The following is a 16,399-nucleotide window of genomic DNA, read 5'->3' as shown; positions in this document are numbered from 1 at the left end:
AGTGCTAATGTGTGGCTTCCAGTGCAAATCGCAAAAAAATCCGCGATTTCGCGGGAAATTCCACGAATTCGCAGATTTTTTTGCGATTTTGCGGGGAAATCCGTGAATTCGCGGAACACGAATTCGCAAATTTTGCCCATACTTAGTTTACACCACATCTGCGTTACTTGACGGTTCCTGTTGGGGAACTAAGAGTCCTATATACCTCTGCTGTAGGGTTTTTAAGGCCTTAGTGCACTACGTTTCCCGCCACATCCAGGCAGGGCCGCCTGGCACTCTGGGGCAACCAGCTGGACTGGCCAGGATGAAAATGAATCCCGTCATGGTTAATTCGGTTATGGGCAAGCGACCGAGGATAATTTACCTTTTTGGCTTGCTAAGAAATTTGACCGGCTGGAAGCAGTATTTCCTAATACGTCTCCTGTTGAGAAACACAGGATACTAACAATTAGTTTGCAGAAAGACTTAATACCTGAGATTGCTGATTGTGCGACAGTCTATACGAAGTGCTTCGGCACTCCATCTATGGCTGTCCTGCCCTCCGTCATTACGCGTGTCCAAGATAAGCACATGGCCGAGGCGGCTGTTGAATTGGGAATTAGATTAGTTGGAGCATTTGAGGTTGTTTCCGATCTTGTCTTGCTAATGGTAAGGGGGATGCTGTAAGCTTCTAGGTATCTAATGCTTTACGCGCAATCCCCGAAGCCAATAAGCCCGGCAGTTGCCGAAAATCATTGCTGACGCTTATAAAACCAATGACCGCAATAGTTTGGGTGTTAAGCCTTTTGCTAAAACAGCAGCGCAGAAGCAAACTAAGGTGGCGTCTTCTGATAAAGATGAGTGCCCCTCTTTTCCAAAACAGAATTGGAGTAAGAATAAAAAACAGGGATATAAGCAACAGAAACAGGGATCATGCCCTGCTTCGCCCATACCTGAGTCTACTGAGTGTACATATGATTTGCGCGACCGCGCTAGTATTAGGTCACCTGATCGTTTTCAGGTTCCTGATCAACGTTCTCCTCGCTCCTTGCAGGATACATTGGTCTCACCCACCAGTGGAGAAGACCGCAGCAAAGGTTGGGGCGCCCAGCAAAGCAGAGTGCAGCCCCTCAAGACGGACAGTAAAGGCAAGTGAAGTGACTCACTGCATCAAAGACCCCAGTTTCAGAAGAAAAAAGTTGCCACTTTAACTGCGCGGTATGCCACGGATAGTGAGAACACAGCTCTGGAACCTGACATTGGCGCTGACGCTGTTAGACAGCGCAGCGGAAATTACAGTAGTGTGGGAAGCATTTTGTCTATTTTGAAAGGTGACAGCAACTGACTCGTTCGTTACTGTTGAGACAGCTGACACTAGAGTGGCTCCCCCTGAAAAACTTTATGAAATAGTCCCTCTTAATTGAAGGTGACATACAACGTACTATAAAAGGTGTATTTTAGGGAAATCTGACTACTACCTATGACATTTTGTTAGCGGAGGATGATTGACCCCACCCTTCGTTATGTCTGTCTACAAGGGGAGGAGGTATTCCTCACTGCTTTCGCGCACACAGTTCCAAAGGAGCAGGCCTTGAATGTTGCAGAAGAGTGGGCTAAGGTGCTTGCGGCAACGTCGTACCGTAGTCAGTGTGGATGGGACAAATTTTCCCACAGACAAGAGATACCATTGTGGTCTATGCCACAGCCTCAACCCCAGTATCCCATGTGACGTGAAGAGAAAGCTCCTGTGGCGGAGATCCTTGAACATTTGGAATATCAAGGTGTAATTGAAACTTGTGTGTCTCAGATGAATAATCCTCTTTTTACTGTGACTAAGACTGATGGCTTGTATCGTTTGGTTTTGGATTACCAGCATTTGAACTCTCATTGTCAGACCTGCGCGGTACGAAATACTCACAGTTCTGCCCTTGTGGATAGTCTCTTACTTAAGTGTTTTAAAACCCCACTTGACATATCCAATGGCTTTTTTAGCCATAACCTGTCCTCTCTTAGTAGTCAAGGACAGCGTTCACCTTTGGCAGTAAACAAAAACAGTTCAGAAGATTAGCTATGGGCTATAAAAACAGTCCAGGCGTCTTTGCCGACCGCATTGTCTCTCTTTTGGAGAGACTCAACCCTGATGCATGTTCATATATGATGACATTTATCTCGCAGACGATGAATTATGGCCGCATCTGTGTCGCGTTGACTTCATCATTTGCATGGTTGCAGACTTCTGTTACAAATGTAACTTTGTAAGATCGCATATTGCAGAGTACACAGTGTTGTTCCTGGGCTATGAGCTCAACACTGAAGGTCGAGGTTTAGCACTTCACTCCCTGGAGAGATGCGCACTGCTGCGCCCTCAGACAACTCTGAAAAATATACAATCTTTGCTGGGATTTTTGATTTTCGGACGTACTTACTTTCCCGAATATGTCCAGCATATCAAGCCTCTTTATGCCTTGGTACAACCTACTTTTACCAAATCTTGCTGGCTGCGTGAACACTCTGCAATTTTGTGATCTTTGCAGTCTGATCTTCTTGAATCTAAATTCTTACTGACTCGTGACAACCACACAAACCTGGTGATAAGAATTGTGCCAGGCGCATTTGGTTTCACGTACCTGATTTTAATGAGAGTGACACAGTCCCTATAGCTTACAAGTCACACTTGTACACTGGCTGAAATGCGTTTTTCCGCTGTGGAAAAAGTTTTGACTGAAGTGCAGATGGCGATTCTGAAAGAACGGGCACTGTCGCAGGGGAAACGCATGTTGGTTGTTACACCATATCCTGCCTTGGAGGCAGTGATGAAAGCTAGTGTACCTAATTCAAAAGCTTTGCACCCGAGGTGGATACAATAGGCCACTTCCTTGATGTCTCCGGATGTCACGTTCATCTTTCATTCCTCTTTGCAAACTTGAGTACTTGCAGTATGAATGTGTTCATCCTGCTACTCTGACCATGCGCCCACTGGAGGATTTCCATTGTATTATATACACTGACGGATCAGTGCAGACGGATACGGATTCAAATCATCCTTAGTCCGTGGCCTGCGCAATAGTGGTGGGTACCACAGTGAATGGAGAGTTCACGTCCGATGTCGTTCATACACAGACATTAGTGGACTGTACCACCCAATTGGCAGAGCTACGTGCTCTGGTGCTTGCGCTGAAGTATGCAGGCCCTTGTGTGACTACTTTTATTGTGAGGGACTCTTACTACTGTGTTCAGTCTTACAATGACAATCTATTCTTTGGGACTTAGAATGACTGCTGTGATTCCAAAGGTAGCACGATTAAACACAAAATGCTTTGGGTTCGAGTGGCTAAGCTTGAAGCAACTCTCCCACTGGTGTTTGTAAATCATACTCTTGGTCACCAACGCGTGGGGGTACACGCTGTTGGTAACTGTCTTGCTTATGAAGCAGCAAAGACCGCTACTTGGTAGCAGCAGTTACACGCTCCAAAAGTAAGATTGATGATGACATCTTGGCAGCTATTGCTGCAACAGAGAAGGGAGGTAATTACCCTAGATGTTTCCCTTCTAAATACTTGTATCTTTTAAGTCCTGATAAAGTTACCTATGTGAGAATTAATGATGGTGACAGGTTGATTCCCAATGCGTACCGCAGGCAAGCCTTGATAACAGTAGCTCACGATGGCATAACCTTGGCTCATGCCTGCCTGTCAGCTACTGTATCTCGCTTACAACAGCGTTACTGGTGGCGTGGATTGTACAAACAGACGCATGATTATGTCCTTCATTGTGACATATGCCAGCAGATTAAACCTTCAACTGCTGCTCGCCCGCCCCAGACACAGTTGTACCTATCTAATAAACCACTTGGGTGCTTTTATTTAGATAACTGCGGTCCTTTCTCCTCTGATACTGCGTATAAGTACATCTTAGTTGCAGTTGATTCGTGCACACGCTTTGTTTGGGTGTGGCCACAAAGGCGTACTGATGCCCGCACTGTAATCAGGGATTTGGCGATCTTTGTGGGAATTTTTGCATGTGGTACCTTTCATTCGGAGCGATACAAAAGGGGATGATGGACCAGAGTCCAGCATTCGCCTCTAAGGCGTACAAAGATGCCATGGGTTAATCGGGGGTCCAAGTCAAATTTTTGTCTTCATACATGCCTGAGGGCAATTCGGTTGTGGAGCGAATGAACCGTGACTTAAAGCAGTCCCTGACAGCTAAGGTTTTAGGTACAGGCTGGAACTGGCTAGTCCATCATCTATAGTGTCTAGTGTGCCCATAATAATCTCTCTTTGAGGTCTCTGGGTGAGCAGACCCCATACGAAATGCTCATTTGGCATCAAAATGTTTGTTCCGGACCCTGGGGATCTAGACATGGTGGCGTATGCCGCATTCTTTGATGTAGATGAACATTGTACTGTATTACAGGACCTACAAAAGACCAGAGACAGTCTTGCAAAGAAATATTTGCCCTCCACATCTGATGCTGCTCTTTAGATTCGGTAGTTGGCTGGCTACCCCGAGTTGGTGATCTGGTCCAAGAGAAGGTGGAGAACAAGAAGGAGTTTGGCCTCTCATATCGTGCACCGGTTCCTGTGCTTGATGGGCACGGTACAAGAACAGTCATTTTGCCACCACTTCCTGGTCCCAAAGAAAACAGGTACTTCTCCATTGACTAAGTCAAATTACAACGAGTGGCTGATTCTTCTTAGTATGACTCCTGTGGTCTCTTGTCCAGCAATGCTGAGAAATTCTGTTTTGGCTCTGGCGAGTTCCACCAAGCCTGACATGTCCATTGAGATGCCTATAGTTACTGATCCTTTATTGATTACACCGGCTGGTGATCCCCTTGATGAGACAGTGTATACCTACCCTACAGATTTGTCGATGCCTGATTTGCAAACATCTGCAGTTAACCAGTCACGCTTTTCATTTGACACTGACTCTGTTGCTTCAAAGTCAAAAAGTTTGATTTTTGCTGTCTGGTTTAAGAAACTTTTTTTAAATACCCCCTTGGACTTACATTTGGCTGGTGCTTTTTTCAATTTGTTTGTTCATGTTGATTGGATTTGTGGTGTATTTTTTCCGTTTGGTGAATGGACACTATGTTAAAGAAAGAACTTAATTCAGTATATTGATGATACTTTGATACCCCACTCCTCATCTCACATCATGAGGAGGGACCAGACTTTTGTTAATATCACTGCTTGGCCAGTTTTAGATGGGATTGTATGGGATGCTGTAAGATTTCAAATCCATGGCCCAACAGAGGTTATTAATGTTCCAAATGTGCTACGAGTTTCAATGGGGGATGAGGTTAAACAAAATATACACGCTTATGATTGGGATGTCCATGCCACAGAGGCTCTTTTTTCTGATTTGAAATATTATGCTGCTTTTGATGCTGAAGATTTATATTTGGACTCAGCAAATTATGCTGATTTATTTTGTTACCAGCACTATGGCAACCATTTTCTGCACAAAGCTAACACATTTAGGAATGTGTATAATTATACACAATGGGAGCAATGTCCAGCTCCCTTTGAGGGCAGCTCAAAAACTCTTTTGAAAAAATCGACATATTTTACTGATTTTAATCAATCCAATCTTGACGCATTTTACTTTAAGATGACTGGTGTGTCCTCTTCCAAAGTTAGACTGACCCACACTAAATTATTATAGTCTAAGTCCTTTCTTGACCTATTAGTAGTTGGGGGCTATGAACTGTGGAAATATACTATCGATATTAAATCTGTTTGGGGTTCTAAAGACTGGCAGGTGAAAGGCACTGAGGCTTTGCATTGTGCATGTCTCATCCCGAACCATATGCTGTTTTTTAATTCAACAATTTCACAGACAACCTGCTTTGGATTGGCTACCTCTAAAAAATTAAATACTCCCTCTCTTCCTGATTTAGGAGAATACCCGACATGGTACAATCATACAGATTTCTCCCTTAGTGACTTACAGTCTCTGTTGCTGAATTAATCTTTTAACATTTCCAGTTTCGATTCTTGATGTTGGTTATTATGGCAAAAAAGTTCTGACTTATGCCAACATCGTTTTCTGGTCTGACCCCCGGCTATACACAGGTGAGAGTAGATCCCTGTTTTCAAAGTGATCATTCTGTTACTACCTATTCGGTAGGCAAGTTATGTCAGAACTGGCTCAGACATTCCACCTTAGCGTCAGTCAAACTCCAGCTATCCAAATTAACTGAAGATGTTGATGTGAATAACTTTCTTAAGGGCCCTGTAGGAGAAGCAGAACAAAACGATGGGTATATGCTGTTTACAATGAGGTTTGGAAACTGTCTCAAATTGAAGCGGCTTCTAGATTGCGTGAAATAGATCAAGCAAATTTAGAAAAAGTGCTTGCAGTTGTTGATAACAACATTAACACCCTTTATTCCCGAATTTACACGTTGGACAATATTGTATCTTCTGTTGTTGATATTGTCCAGTATGAAGTGTCTGTTTTGTATCATGGTCAAAATCGGTTACGTTCCATTATGCAATTTGCTTGGACATTACAAACGTTGAAGGCCGGTAAAGTGCCTTGGGACTACATGAATACTTCTTCTTTGTTTTTACTGTTTAATTTGACTGTAAAGCAACAATTCATGTAGATGAAGGATGCAGCATATTCACTTTTGCATATTGAAAAGTTAGAACCGTTGCCTTTTTCTGTTGCCGAATCTAATTCAGCTGTATGGCTTATTTATGATTTAATAACTTTGCCTTTTCCGCTATTTAAATTTGATTCATGTATGAAGCACTATGCCATAGGCAGATATGAACCTTTGGGTAGCGCTTATCTCCATGAAGCTTGGTCTCTGCCATTTACCTATAGGCGCCTGAGGGAGGGTAAATACGTTTATTTGAAAGGTGAAGATTGCACTTCCACACCTGATCACTCATTAGTCTGCAGGAATATCTAATTGCATGGCTCTTGTCATTCAAACGCCCGAAATTTAGCATGCATTTTAAAAGGAAATCCTGTCCCAGCCATAACCCCAACTTTCACATTACTGGCAAACAGTAGTTATTTGCTTTTAAATAATGAAAACTGCTGTGGTATGCTGGCAGGAAAACCATACATTGTGACTGTTTCCTAACGTGTAGTCTGTTGCAAAAATGTGCTGTTTCCTCCTCCACATGGGAAGCTCGATGTATCCATCTGGACTTCCATTCGGACCTTGAAAGCAGAGCTCAACAAGATGAGTTGAAATGGGGCTCTTTTGTCTCAAAAAGAAGACGCCCTTACATTTTCGTGTGAAACATTCGTCCTTTACTTGGCAAACACTCGTATCGAGGTACATGCCCTTTTAAATACTGATCTGAACCTGCATTTTGGGGCTTTGATTCACACAATCTACAATGCCTCTTCGATCACAGGCTTGGCGCACTTTTTTAAAATTTTAAGTTCTGGCCTTGTGACTTCATTCCAAACTATGGGGTCGATTAGGATGGCGGACGGAAACGGCTTCCGTCCGCCAAGGACGCGGCCAAGATACACCCGACCACTCCGCGGAGAAACCGCCGTTGCGATTAGGATATTAATGCCATGAAACTTCGTCCGCGGCAGACGGAGTACATCAAGCCCCGTCCGCGGCGGACGGAGTACACCTCAGTCCGCCGCAAGCGGACGGAACCTAAGAAACTCGGTCCGCGGCGGACGATCATGACCGCGGGAACAGGCACAGCCACCGCAATACCTGCGGATGCTCCGTTACCGCGATTAGGATCACCTCCATCCATGACCGCTGCGGAAACAATGCAACGAGAAACCCAGCATCCCAGCGGAAGGACAACACGGACACCATCCCTACCGTCAAACCAATTTACAAATGACAGACGTAAGTAAATATAAAACACACTACACAGGACACCCACCCACCTGAAACACCCACACCAATCACAAGCCACAATGACAACCCCCCAAGCACCTACTAATCCACACTAGTCAACACACCCACCTAGCACCTGACTGCCATCAACCATTGGGACCCAACCACGACACAGACTATAAAATTACGCCCACCCACTACCACAATCCTTTGCAACACTGCATAGCTGCTAGCAAGAGGGCCGAGACGACTGACAGCAGAGACAAATTGCACACATACAACCACCACCCAAACACACCCACCACACAAACACCCACCACACCATTCCTACACACCACACACCTGCACCTCCCAAAACAATCAACCCACACATTGAGCACCACACACCATGGCACCCAAAAAAAAAACAAATTCACGGAGACAGAGTTGAAGGTCATGGTGGATGAAATCATCCGTGTTGAACCCCACTTATTCGGGACCCCAGTCCAGCAGACCACCGTGGCCCAGCAAAATCACATGTGGGACAGGATAGTAACTCGGGTGAATGTGTCAGGGACCGTGCCAAGGACAAAGCACGAGATCCAGAGGCGGTGGCATGACCTAAAAACCAGGGTCAAAGGCATCCGTGCTAAAAACCATCTGCGAGCACATCACACTGGCGGCGGCACACCCCCGGAGACCATACCCTATACTGATTGGGAGGAAAAGGTGCTGGGCATACTGCACCCAGAGAGCATGGAAGGAATTGAGGAAGGAGAAGAGGCTGGTAAGTACAAACCAAGCACCACAAGCACATAGACATGGCCTGCCTCACACAACTGAGAAGAAAAAGCTCCCAGGCTCCAACCCATGCATGTGGGCTACATACTCACCAACATGTAAAGGACTCCCAACAGGCCCCCCATGTCCACAGGGAGGGTGGTGGTGGGTGGGGTGTGTGAGAGACCAGCACTACAACTCCCAACAGGCCCCCATGTCCACAGGGAGGGTGGTGGTGGGTGGGGTGTGTGAGAGACCAGCACTACAACCCCCAACAGGCCCCCATGTCCACAGGGAGGGTGGGGGTGGGTGGGGTGTGTGAGAGAGGTTACAACTACAACTCCCAACAGGCCCCCATGTCCACAGGGAGGGTGGTGGTGGGTGGGGTGTGTGAGAGACCAGCACTTCAACTCCCAACAAGCCCCCATGTCCACAAGGAGGGTGGTGGTGGGTGGGGTGTGTGAGAGAGGTCACAACTACAACTCCCAACAGGCCCCCATGTCCACAGGGAGGGTGGTGGTGGGTGGGGTGTGTGAGAGACCAGCACTACAACTCCCAACAGGCCCCCATGTCCACAGGGAGGGTGGTGGTGGGTGGGGTGTGTGAGAGAGGTCACAACTACAACTCCCAACAGGCCCCCATGTCCACAGGGAGGGTGGTGGTGGGTGGGGTGTGTGAGAGACCAGCACTACAACTCCCAACAGGCCCCCATGTCCACAGGGAGGATGGTGGTCGGTGGGGTGTGTGAGAGAGGTCACAACTACAACTCCCAACAGGCCCCCATGTCCACAGGGAGGGTGGTGGTGGGTGGGGTGTGTGAGAGAGGTCACAACTACAACTCCCAACAGGCCCCCATGTCCACAGGGAGGGTGGTGGTGGGTGGGGTGTTTGAGAGAGGTCACAACTACAACTCCCAACAGGCCCCCATGTCCACAGGGAGGGTGGTGGTGGGTGGGGTGTGTGAGAGACCAGCACTACAACTCCCAACAGGCCCCCATGTCCACAGGGAGGGTGGTGGTGGGTGGCGTGTGTGAGAGAGGTCACAACCACAACTCCCAACAGGCCCCCATGTCCACAGGAAGGGTGGTGGTGGGTGGGGTGTGTGAGAGACCAGCACTACAACTCCCAACAGGCCCCCATGTTCACAGGGAGGGTGGTGGTGAGTGGGGTGTGTGAGAGAGGTCACAACTAGAACTCCCAACAGGCCCCCATGTCCACAGGGAGGGTGGTGGTGGGTGGGGTGTGTGAGAGAGGTCACAACTACAACTCCCAACAGGCCCCCATGTCCACAGGGAGGGTGGTGGTGGGTGGGATGTGTGCGAGAGGACACTGCAAAGTAATGTATGTCAATCAAAACATGTCATGTCCAAAGTATTTATCATCAAAATCTTTTCCCACAGGTGATCGCAATTTGACTGGTGAAACCAGCAACACGCCGCCACACTCTCCTCACTCACATCCAGGACTCTCTTGTGACGATGCCACAGCCAGCTCCGGTGCGGAGGAGGGAGCGGGCCAATGCACACAGCCAGGGCCATCTGGCTCACTGGAAATCCCTGCCTCAACAACCGTGGCCTGTGTCACTCCTGCAACACCTGCCACAGTGAGCTGTAGACCCACCACCACCACCACCTCCACCACCACCATTACCACCACTCCTGCCTGTGCCACCCTGCCTGAGCCACCACAAGACGCAGGGCCATCAACATCCCAGGCAAGCAGGGAGAGTGGACGGGAAAGGAGAGAGCCGAGACAACATCCCCGAAGCACCGACGAGCTGGGGAAGGACACCCACCCCATCCTGCCGCTGAGACACTGGAAGCCCTCGGCAGAGTCCAGGCTTCCTATGACCGTGGGCAGGGACATGCTGATCGTGCCCACCAGGACTCGGTTGATAACACCAATGTGTTGCGGTCCATTGACAGCCGCCTTGGGCAAATAGTGGACCTCCTGGGCCAGCACACATCACTGTGGAGGGTATGGTTAGACCGCAACCCCCCTCCCCGCCCCCCCTCAACCAAGTGTCCAGCCACCACGGTCTGCAACACCACCGCCACCGCCACCTGTGCCCCTGGACATGGATGTGGCCCCTGAGCAACCTGCCCCACAAGCTGACTCCGTAGCGCCTCCAAGACGGAGGGGCCGTCCGAGGCTGGATGGAGCTGAGAGCAGTGGGGATGCTCCATCTACACGCTCAAAGAGGGGCCGACAATGACAGTAACACTGCCTGAGGCTGCCATCCACCCGCAAACTATCCTGTCCCACTACGCCAAGTATTGGCACAGGTCTGCTGGACTAGCGGGACATCACCCAATGTGGTGTCAGTACGGACATTTCATCTACCATGACCTTCAACTCACACTCCCCCACCCAACACTTACTTGTATATATCACCAGCACCAATGCACAACCTGTAAATAAATTTCACTTACACACTCAACGATGTGTTGCCTCCATGTTTATTCACATGATTGTCTCTGAAACAGACCTGACCAGGTGCAGGGAACCATGTCGTACAGGATCCTGTCGCTGTGGGAGTGACCTAGGGAAAATCAGAGAGAGCAAACACACGTCAGGTAACTGAATCACACCCATCACAAAACACAGCAGTGCAAAATTCCACAAACCACACACATCACAAATTCAGTAGATGAGAGGACACACATCATGGAGACTTGCATGTCCCGAGAAAAAAAAAACACATACATGCAAACATAACATACCAGAACAGGCAGCTGATGGACACCACATCCACACACCACCAGCAAACATACATAACGCATTGTCAACCGTCACAGGAGGTAGTCACTCACATTCAAGGGAAATAGCGATCAATGAGCTGACGCCTCTGGTCCACACCTTCCTCCTCACCACTATCCTCATCAGTCGACATGGGTGGGATGGGAGGCCGAGGAACTTGTTGGTCTTCAGGGTCCAAGATCAGTTCAATGTTATTGCGCACTGCAACACGATCCTGCATACTTTGCCTGGTGAGTAAGGCAGGGCCCCTCCGGTCTTATCCAGGCACCGAAACCTGGATTTTAGCTGTCCAAAAGTACGTTCCACCACTCTACGTGTCCTTCCATGGGCATCATTGTATCGCATTTCACCCGCTGTAGTAGGATTACGTATGGGACTCAGGAGCCGGGCCGGTTTGGGAACGCCGAGTCGCCTATGTAGGGGGATGACAGACCCAAATATCACAACCAGAATTGGTGGGTACCCCATGCCACACATAAATCACAAATGTCCCCACAGCATACTCACCAACAAGCCACGCGTGTCCTGGATGCAGATTTGCCATCAGTTGGGGGACAATGCTGCTCCGCATGATGTGGGAGTCATGTGCGGAGCCTGGAAATCTTGCACACACATGGGAGATGATGTTGTCGGCCAGGCACACCACCTGCACGTTGAGCGAATTAAAGTGCTTGCGATTCCTATATACCGGCTCACGTGCCCGTGGTGGAATGAGAGCGATATGTGTGCCATCAATGGAACCCACTACGTGTGGTATCTGACCCAGTGCATAGAAGTCTGCTTTGACAGCTGCCAACTCTGCCGGCCGTGGGAAATGGATGTAGTCATCCTTGTACAGCATCATGGCTTTTAGAACATCCCGAAGTGCCATGCTGAACATGGACTGTGACATCCCCCTGGCATGTCCAACTATGTACTGAAAGGTGCCAGTAGCAAAAAAGTGTAGTGCCGCCATCACCTTAGCTGTGGGTGTAATGGAACCAGGATATGTCCTTCGTGGCTGCGGATGAGGAGACAATTGGGCTTCAAGCTCCATCAATCGACGTCGATCTAGCCGGAATTTCCTGATCACCTCATCGTCAACCATATCCTCCAGCACAGTGTATGGGCGATGGACATTTGGAGCCCTCCTGTGTGGGAGTAGATGTAATATAAGTCAACTTACAAACAACGAATGTCTTTGCAACTCCATCACATGTAAGCCAACACTAGCAAGAAGATAAATGTTGTGGACAATAGTCATATGTGTGACATCGCAGAAAGTAACGACAATACAGAGTGCCCTATGAACAATGTGCAGCCACTAGCAACATGAAGTGTGTCAACATGTACAATGCAACTTAGTCTCATGTCAACATTACTGCCAACAAGACATGTGTAAGGACCCAAATGTGTACAAGCCTCATCACTGACACACATGCACGTGCAGACACTAAACGATTCTGCTACACACACTCCATGTCATCATGCACCAATGGCAACACTGACAATGGTGAGCATCCGCTCATAACATGCATGGTCAAACAACAGGCAACACACATACACAGAATGCATGTGTACCCCCACCATTGTTATTAGCACACATAAACTACACACTGTCAACAGATTCTGACTGTGGCGAGACAGGCCTGATGTACAGTGTAGATGTGAAGTATTTGAAACGTGTGTAGGGAAATACAAGACGTCAACACGTCAACATGCACATGTGTAGCACATTGTGTGCACATCAATGGGCATAGTATGAACACACATGATATAGTGCATTACATATGCAGTGTCGCCAGCACGGTCACAGCCCTCATAACGCATTAGCGGACTAGAAAGCACGGTGCAGCGGTCCAAATAATAACATCATTGGCGCCGCCATGGCGGTGCACTGTTTCCGCGATTTAAAAATGGGCGTATACGCGGCCCGCGTAGCCTCTTCCCATTGGCTGCATGTGCACGGACCGTCACGGACACATATTGGCAACCGCAAGTGTGCACTTCCGCGACGGTTGCATCATTTGCAACAATGTTCAATCAGTGGCGCCACCATGGCGGTGCACGCCTTCCGCGGGGGACGTGCAGGCCAACACATATTTGTAATTATGGATATCGAAATGGCAGGTTATGACCCCCCTTACAGTCACGTTGCATCATCCACCGTACACCGGCCGTGGCAAGCCTGGTGCACAACCGCCGTGCCAGGCATGTCACCCACCGCCGTGCCAGGCATGTCACCCACCGCTGTGCAAGGCATGTCACCCAGCGCCGTGCAAGGCATGTCACCCACCGCCGGGCCAGGCATGTCACCCACCGCCGTGCAAGGAATGTCACCCACCGCCGGGCCTGGCCCGGTGCACAACCGCCGTGCCAGGCATGTCACCCACCGCCGTGCAAGGCATGTCACCCACCGCCATCATGGCAGGTAAAGCTGCACGTTCGCAAGGCCGTGTGGAGGACGATAGCACGTGATGTACGGGCAGTGGAGGGGTTCAATAGACGACACACACACTGCCACAAGCGCTGGGACGACATCTCCAGGCTCAGCAAGAATGTGGCGGAGATGACACTGGGGATGATTCCAAGATCTACACGTCTGGCCCGCCGCACCATGACCCCTCCTATGCACCGTATCATTGCTGTGACGCATCCTGACCTGTCCGCCCAGCTGAGTGGGGAACAGCAGCACACTAGCGGTAAGCAGATTGTATGTGTATGTTACTTGGGCCTGCAATGCATGTATTGCTGCTCGGACACAGTAGTGGCTTCCGTGGTGCGTATGTTTATCTGAAATACCATGCTGGTGCCATTAGTGGAGTAGGCGTTGGCATCCATGTCCGCCAGGTGGACAGCCCACTTGCATGGAAGTTGAGGGTTCCAGGACATGCCGTTGAGGTCTGTGGTCCCATGGCATGACATGTGTGCAGATAGTAGGGGTGGGACGTGTGCAGGATGTGTGCTACATGTACAATGTATTTAATGGAATCCTAGATCTGTTGTCCTTCAGTACGTGAGTGTGGCACTTACTCACACCGTGTTTCTCTCTATTTCAGCTTTGGCAGTGGGCACTGACCCACAGACGACGGAGATGAGTGGTGGCAATGCTTCCGATTCAGAGGTCACGCACACGCAGACTGACACTGAAGGGGGCAGCCCCGGAGAGGGGGACAAGACCGTCCCTGATGACTCGCATGTGGAAACACCATCGCCCTCAAAGTGTTGGTGAGTCCGCACTGTTGGCACAGACAGGGAGTGGGCAATCGACACCTTCAGTCGGGACACAGCACACAGGGCCCACACTGCCACCCACTGCAACATGTACTGCTCGGGCTCGCCAGAGGAGGGGGAGCAGAGTTGCCTTCGGTGCAGGAACCGCCCCCCCTGCCCCAGTGACACAAAGTGCACTTTGTGCAGAGGCTGTTGATTTGCTGCGACAGCTGTGTGTAGGGCAGACCAACATGATCAATGCATTCCAAGACCACGATAGGAAGTTGGGGCAGGTGGTGGCATTCATGGAGGGGATGCATGGCGATGTTGCTGGTCTCCACAGAACAGTTCAGTCATTGGCAAACACTGTGTCCTCAGCCATTGTACAGTCGCATACACAGGGTGCTACTTCTGTACAACCATCCACACCACTTGATGTTACAGGGGAGAATGAGTCTTCAGACCAGGCCTCTTATTCTGGTTATTACACTAGGAGCAGCCATGGGCAGCAAGGCAGGGCACGGAGGGCACAGACACCCTCCCCTAAGCCTGTGATCTCTTTATCCGAAGACGACGTGTCCAACACTGGAGTTGACAGACAGGATCATGTAGGGGTGTGTATGTCAATGGATTCACATGCTACACAGCCATCCCCCACCAATGTGACTCCCAAGCCAAGGCCACCTCCCAAGAGCAGGGACACTCCCAAGGACAAGGACAGTACCAAGGAAAGGGCACCTCCCAAGAGCAGGGACACTCCCAAGGACAAGGACAGTACCAAGGAAAGGGCACCTCCCAAGAGCAGGGACACTCCCAAGGACAAGGACAGTAACAAGGAAAGGGCACCTCCCAAGAGCAGGGACACTCCCAAGGACAAGGACAGTACCAAGGAAAGGGCACCTCCCAAGAGCAGGGACACTCCCAAGGACAAGGACAGTAACAAGGAAAGGGCACCTCCCAAGAGCAGGGACACTCCCAAGGACAAGGACAGTACCAAGGAAAGGGCACCTCCCAAGAGCAGGGTGACACCCAAGGACAAGGACAGTACCAAGGAAAGGGCACCTCCCAAGAGCAGGGTCACACCCAAGGACAAGGACAGTACCAAGGTAATGGCACCTCCCAAGAGCAGGGTAGCTTCAAAGGAGAGGGACACTACAATGGACATGTCTGCACCCAGGAACAGGGCACCGGCAAGGGAACAGGGCCATTCCAGGGACAGGACACCTCCGACGTCCAAGGCACATCCCATGGCCAAGGGTTCTCCCATGGACACGAGCACCATCAAAGACAGGCATATTTCACCCCTGGCTGCACTGAGGATGATGTTTAAGGAACGTACAACACATGTATCAGCGGTGGAGTCCCCCATACCTTAACACCCATCCACGCCCCGCTAAAGCAGAGGAAGGAGTACACTGTTGTTGCATCCCCCATTACACATGATGCAGAGGGCAGAGGGCAGGCACACAGCAAACGGCAGGCAGGGTCCAGCACGTCCCCAGAGAGCAGACCACCACAAGCACATGATACACCTTTGATGTTTGATGATGCCACTCAACTTAACAGTCCAGGCATGTCCGGGGTGCCCCCACGTTTCACAAAGAAACGGAGACACACACCAGTGAGACCTGAACACCCCAATGTCGCTCCAGTACAGCTGTCCCCAGCTCCCAGAGCCACCCTGCCTCCCGGCCCATACAGCCCTGTGGCTCAACATTTCAGTGGTCCTAGTGGCTCAGCTGCTGTTCACTCACATGTGTCAGGTGCAGGCATGGTATTTGTTGGTCAGTGTACAGGGACATGTCCGGCCAGTGTGTCTGGGTCTCTGGCACATGTGTCAGTCAGTAGATCGGTGGCTGTGTCTCACACTCC

The sequence above is a fragment of the Lissotriton helveticus genome, chromosome 8 (genome assembly GCF_964261635.1).
Source record: "Lissotriton helveticus chromosome 8, aLisHel1.1, whole genome shotgun sequence".
NCBI lineage: Eukaryota > Metazoa > Chordata > Amphibia > Caudata > Salamandridae > Lissotriton > Lissotriton helveticus.
Note: the sequence above shows the minus strand (reverse complement) of the source record.